Below are 7411 nucleotides of genomic sequence, written 5' to 3'. Positions count from 1 at the left end.
CAAAAAGTTAATTACATGCAAATTATTGACATTCAAGAAAGAGATTGTAACAATTGCATACAAACAATCATGCTCTAAACAAACAATGATCAATAATTCATAGATAAAAAAAAAAAAAAAAAAAAAAAAAAAAACATTAATCATCATAAACAAGAAGCATAAGAAAAAAAAGAAAGGGTGATGAAAACAACCTCTTGCATGAGCATCCTTTGTTCTTGAGAGGATGTTTTAGGATTCAAAGAAATTTGTTTAATTATCTTTGAAACATAAAATCCTTAATTTAAACAGCAAAACTCAGAGAGGGGATTAGAAAATATGGGCAATTTAAGAGCTTAAAACGTATGCCTCTCAGAGCGTAAAAAAAGGTGTTGAATTATGAGGTTCAGTCTTTATTTATTGAGGTCAGAAGTCTTTATTTATTGAGGTCAGAAGTCTTTATTTATTGAGGTCAGAGGACTCTAAAAAATAGGCATGGACGATTAGGATGTGAATCCAGACACATCCTTTTACGAAAAGATCAAAAAGAGTGTGCCTTATCGTCACTCGAAGGCCGCTGGGCCAAAACCCAATACATGGAAATTCGGCCCTTTTAGAGTGCTGTTTGGCACTCCAAAAGTACCAAATTGGCTCTTGGACTCCGAACGTTCTTTCGCGTTTGGGTGCCATTTGGACTCCTCTTCTAGGGTTTTTTGGCCAATCCTTGTACCTAGACGTGTTTTCATCCTCCGTCCATGATTTTTTTTTTTAATCTCTTTTCTAGATAATTCAGGCTTTTTGAGAATAATTATCTTGTGGATAAATACCCTAAAATAAATTCTGATAAAGTTCAGATTATCCACAATTTAATTGTTATTCAATTATCCCTTTTATTCCTACGCATGCATCTCTATTTTAAACACTAATTATCAACCAATCACAAAATTATTTAATTAATTTTAATGGTTTAACCAATCAGAATTAATTTAAATTAATCGTGTGTGGTCGACTCTATCTAAACACAATGCATGTTAGCCGTGCAAACTTGATCATGCGATATCTTTCGATCCGATGGTTTGATTTGAAAACCGAAAACACCATTGCGACCGTTAGAAATGATGTATGTAATGTAAGAAAAAATTGATGCATGTGATGCAATTATGATTTTTGGGGTACATGGATGGTTATTCAAGTCATTCTCCTGGATTAAATCATGGGTGCAAAATTGAATGTCTACATTATTATTATTATTTTATTAGCTAAATCAGTATTTATTGTGCCAATAGTCCGTTTACCATGTACGATTTTTCTGCTATTGGGTTGATGGTAGGACCAAAATGAAAACGATTTTCTGTTTTCAGGGACTGAGGTAGGCGCGAAATCAATTTACAAAGTAAAATGAGAATAAACCCAAAATATTGGGATCAAAGTGTATTTTCACCTTTATTCTTTCTCATCATATTCTACATCTTGCTTAATCTACTTCATCTTCATGGTGAAAGTCATTGTTATCATGATTTTTATCATCATGCAATTTAAGTTTTTATTGACATCTTCTTCATCATCTCCAATATTTACAATCTTTAATTTTAATAATTTTTTTTTCTTTATATTTCTTTTTGGCATTCTAATTCCTTAGATTTATGTATAAAAATCATTATTTTGTCATTTAAAATTTATTCAAAGTATTGAAAAGAAATTTGTAAATGTGAAAGTGAAGTGTAAAGTGTGATCAAAATTTATAAGAGAGATAGAAGAAAAAAAACTCATGGATGTTATCTTATTTGGCCTAATCAAGTAGCTAGCCCAATAAAATTGTGTTAAAAATAAGTTTAACAAATTGTTGGATTTAACTCAAAGGACAAATTTGAACAAAAATACACAATTTAAACTCGCATGTTTGTATATTATGGGATACATATAATTCATACAATAAGTACCTATGTATTGTACGAATCATGAGCATAAACAATACGTACCTACGACATAATATTTTTTTCCACACGATACAATATGTGTCATACAACACTAATAACTATGTTCGAATGGTCTAGATGTGTTAAATGTTGCATGTAACATTCTCTCACATGACGATGAATTCTACACTTGTGGGGTCCACTCCCAAGTGAAAAAAGATTGCATGTTAAAATAATAAATTCTGAAAGGACCCTTTAGTTATGGGATCATATCATAGGTATTTTCTCATTCTTTTTAGTTGTTTATACGAGGGTTGTCCAAGATTGACCTAGACTCAAAAAACTTTTTTGATCAAAAGTCAATCAAATCAAGAAATGCTCAATTTGTGCAGATCAATCAACATTGGGTCAAGTGGAGGTTCTCCTTTGCCAAATATTTGACTCCAATCGACTGACTATATATTGTTGTCATTTGTCCATCTTCGATGTTTCACAACTCTTTATAGTGATGAAAGTGGTAAATTAGGTGAAGATCTCACTAGATTTGCTGAGATTTCAATGAGATCTGGTGAGATTTCAGTGAGATCTGGTGAGATCTCCGTTGGCTGGAGGAGTTCTCTCCTAGATTTGGTGACTTTGACTAATCCGATAGTTTAAATTTGAAGCTCTTTTGGTCTGCGACTTACATCTACCAGTCAACAATGGGTCTTAAATTCTAATACCTAATACAGTTGGGTTGGGTGGTGGTTTGTTGGGCAATTTGACTGAACCCAACCAGCAGAGACCCCTAGGTGGCGTTTGGTACGGGGGAATCCACATTACTCTTGGCATCCAGATTCCTAGGAATGTGATTCCTAGGAATCACATTCCTAAGAATGTAGCTATTCCTATGTTTGGTTTATTCCTAAGAATCTTAAATAAATTATTTATTTTTCCCATTCTATCCTTAGATTTGAATGTGAACTACCAAGTCATTTAAAAAAAAGGGTTAAAATTGTCAATTTATAAAAAATACAATTTCCTTTAAGCTTGGGAATCTAGATTCCCACCTGTTTTAAAGGGAATCCACATTCCTACTTAGAGGGGTTTAAGGATTCTCCTGGCATCTGATTCCCTAGCATTATTTGCAACCAAACATGGGAATCTTTAAACATTCCCAGGAATCCTATAACATTACCATGTACCAAACGCCACACTAGTTTCTACTTGTCACTATGCATTGTTGTTGTTGTTTGTTTGTTTGCTTTTTAATTTTATTTTGTTTTGCATTTTTTTTTGGGTGCTGAATACATGTCACTAACATTTACTAGCTAAGAAACAACACAACAAAAAGATGTCTATCATTAGTAGTATTTCAGTTAACTCAATTGGTAAAGTCTCTAATGATTGTATAAGAGATCTAGGGTTCATTTCTCATCTATACCAAAAACTGATTGGTGTCTTGGTCTGATGAAAAACGTTATCATTAGAAGCGAACGCAAATTCTCTAAAAAAAAAGGGTTAATAGCAACATAAAAAATGTTAGAAAAAAATAAAAATTATCTATAAAAATACTATAAAAATTAATAACAAAATCATTCTAATTACTCATGAAAGTTAAATAATAATTACAAAAAGGAATCATAAATACCTCAGCGGTAAAAGATTTCCATTCTCTTAAAAAAGAAAAGAAAAAGAAAATCCTAAATCATTGTCGTTCTGTTTCCGGTCCTTGTTCCCTGAAAAAAAACTACGGTGTTACATACTATTATATATTTTAAAAGGATTTTACCTATTAGATTCTATAATTACTATCTTATTACATAAAAATCTGTTCACTGATAAGAACTACCCCTTCAATAGTTACTCATCAAAAACACACCGTCAATAGTTGACTCGACTTTTGAACTACCAAATTCGTTATTCACTTATTTGACTAGATTCTTAAATCATTAGGGGAATTTGTAACATCAAGGCGTAAGTTCCAATCATCGCACTAGAAATTATTTTCCTTGGGAATACATATGGCAACTAGCTTTTAGGAGAATAGTAAGGAAAACCAAAACCAAATGTTATATAAATACAGTATAATTTAAAAAAAGAGAAGCGCTACGGTCTACAATATTTTTATAATACTTTCACAATAAATCTTAAGTGGTAAGTTGTTATTGGTTTTAATTTAAATTCACAACTTTTTTTTTTTTTTTTTTGCCTATCCATAATATCCTCTCACTTAAAATTTACTAGGAAAATATCATGAAAAATGTTGTAACATCTCATTTTTTATTATTATAATAAAAGTCCCCACCTTTTACAAATTACAAGATTCATGTCTAAAAGCACTCTGCCTATTTCTGAACAGCCACTTTGTCATTTGAGCTACTTTTTTACCCTACAACAATAGCCTTACATTTTGCGCCTTAGAATCAAGTGGGAGTCGAAAATATTGACCAATTGACCTAACCCACAATCCCATCAACATTTGTATGCAATGCATGCTATGAGGTGCTCTGCTCTTGTCTTGACTAAATAGTTAAAATCACATTCACATTTAAAACTAGCTAAATCGACTATACGCGTGAGCACCAATGTACATACAATGGCTCCATCACCAATTGCTTTCGCTCCATAAATATCAACGTTTTTGCCCACCCCCTCTTCCCCTCCTAGGGAACCAATTACGTAGTTTGTGCCCACAAAGAAACAAAAATCACATGGCAACCTATGTGATAGCCCACCAGTAAAATTCTAACTCTAAGACTTACTAAAGGAGCTATTGGTCTATCAAATTTCTAAGGTGTCTTACGGGCATAGAAAGAAATAGTCTAGTCTAAGACAAGGAGCCTAGGATAAAACTTTCTTATATATAACAAAATGGAGGTATTAAGGCACACTAATGTAGACATAATTGATGTCGAGATCTTTCTTATGTATAACAAAATGGAGGTATTAAGGCACACTAATCTAGACATAATTGATGCCAAGACAGATAGTGACCATATGCGTAATCAGCCACCTAATCTATATTGCATATTTGTGAATATACATGCATGTTGTAATTTATGAATGATCGTTTGAGTGAAACTAGGGGTGTCTATGGATCAGTCCGGATCAGGTTTCTGCCTAACTTGCGACTGACCTGATGAAATCCGGTGAGGAAGTTCAGACGCGCTGCTGATCGGCGAGGGAACCGGATTAGGGCGGTTGGATTCACTCCGGAAAGCATTCGGTTCGGTCGAAACTATCCACAGTGGAAAAATCTAGCCAAAATAATTTATTTCAGACGAAATTTTTCTAGATCCGGGGGGATCTCATCAGATCTAGTGAGATTTCCACCATATCTAGCTAAGATCTCACTAGATTCGTTGAGATCTCCCAAATCCGGCATAAATCTTGTTGGATCTAAAGTATTTTGACCAAAAACTCGTCGAAAAAGCTTGAATTGTCGAATTTTGGTAAGTTTCATGGTCGGGTTGGTTGAGGCATGTTTTAGAGGACAGAACCTGCCAATTGACCCACTCGAGTCGGTTTATGGCTGTAACCCACAGTCGACCGCCAAAGCTCTTAGGTCGGTTGCGGGTGGGTTTGTTTTGGTCGGGTTTGGTTGGTTAGGTTAAGTTTGGGTCTGAGTGGACACCCCTAAGTGAGATCAAATGGGATGTAGGCTAGCACAAGTGAGTGTGAGCTTATAGAAATGACCTTAAGCGAAGGATCGCTTAAAGGGTGCCTAAGGACTGATTGAGTGAGGTCAAATTTGCATGAGCAAAATTACTACACAATATATATATATATATATATATTTTGGGTAAAATTTTGCAAAAAAATAAGGGAAATGAGACTTTTTCAATCTCTAACGGATAGCTAAGACTACGTTTTAAAGGGCTTAAAAGTGACATTTCTTAGTGTTTGTTCAAAGTCAACTCATTACTTATAATAGAAATCCAAATTCAATTATTTATAGAGTTTTGGTTTAATGATTTTTAGAGCATATATTGATTTTGATAATTTTGGTAACATTTGAGAGAAATTTATAGGATTCTCCAGGTTTGATGCTTAGTTGTATCCTGTAGGTGCTTTTTTTGGAACCCTTTATAAAACTTTTTATTTTTATTTTTATTTTTTTATATAAAATAGATAGAAGACACAGAGAATGGAAAAGGAGAGAGTGGAAAGGCAAAACTTACAAATACCTTATTCAAGAAAAAGATTAATTCATGCCTATAAACTTACATCAAATTTGAATTAATATTCCCTAAAAGACAATGATATGTTTACACATTAATTTTTCATGTAAAGTGTTCGATTTTGTACACATATTTTTTCTACAATGTAAAGTGTACATGAACAATAAATGTAAAAACATAATTTTCATTCTCTAAATTCCCTAACCTCCTCTCTATCTCTAGTTCATGCTCTATATTGTTATAGGGTACCATCAGGTAAATGCCTCGGGACTTGGTATGTGACATTATTAGTAGGCTTTTTATTCTTGGCAGTTCCCACGGATCGGTAAGTTTCCAAATCCAAGAAGATAGTGGAGCTTGTGAAGCATGTGGAATGAGGCTGTGGTTGAATCATTCTTCTGTTGCGTGCTTGATAAATTCATAATTTCTTAAAGACATTTGACTTCTTGAGGAACGGGTTTAAAGCTTTTATGTAACGATGTTTACCAACCAATACTCTATTTTTCTTACATTTACTTTCATTGGGCAAGCGAAGCCCATTCCTTAAATTCATTGATATCCTTATAGTATATCCCTGGTTACCCACCAATCATCCTTGTTTTCTGTCCCTTGGAATTGGGGGCCTTTCATCCTTATTTCCATAACCGAGGCTTCAACAAGTGCATCAGGCAGTTTATCTTTGTTTCCCTTATTGTGAGGTGAAATAATAAATCAAAAAGTATAATTTTTAATTTTAGAAAGAATAATGATAATCACATAGTTTTTATTTTACACTTATTTTATACAAGGGCTACATATGTGAAAGGTGTTTGGTTGTGTTGTTTAAACAACGAAAACTGTTATTTAAACAACACAATCAAATACTTTTTCATCCACACGTATTTTCACAACACAACATGTATTTTCACAACACTTTTTTATGTATTTGCACAACACAACATGTATTTCTACAACACTTTTTCATCCACGTATATTTCCACAAAACTTAAACAACATTGCTAGAATAACATTATCAAACAGACATTATTTAAAACATGATTTCAAAATATAGTGCGTACGAAGTGTATTAGAGAATCTGTAATATGATTTTCCGCGTTAGAAAATGACTTGAGGGCTAAAGTAGTACCATCTCAATGTCTATTTCTACCCATTACTTTGTGTTAAGATTGATATGTTGGTGGGCCATGCTTATGATCTACATTTTCCCATACTATAAATGACCTACCCACTCTCAACCATATAAAATTCTCACTTCTTATTCCCATCCCTCCTTTAAATTCACCTTTTTTTTTTTCTTTTTTTTTTTTTTTTTTTTCTCACTTTGCTTTCTTCATTCTTCTTCATTTCCCCTTTTTT

This window comes from Quercus suber, unplaced genomic scaffold, assembly GCF_002906115.3.
Source record: "Quercus suber isolate HL8 unplaced genomic scaffold, Cork oak 2.0 scaffold_153, whole genome shotgun sequence".
NCBI classification, from domain to species: Eukaryota; Viridiplantae; Streptophyta; class Magnoliopsida; order Fagales; family Fagaceae; genus Quercus; species Quercus suber.
The sequence above is the reverse complement of the archived record's forward strand: the minus strand, read 5'-3'. Positions refer to the sequence as shown.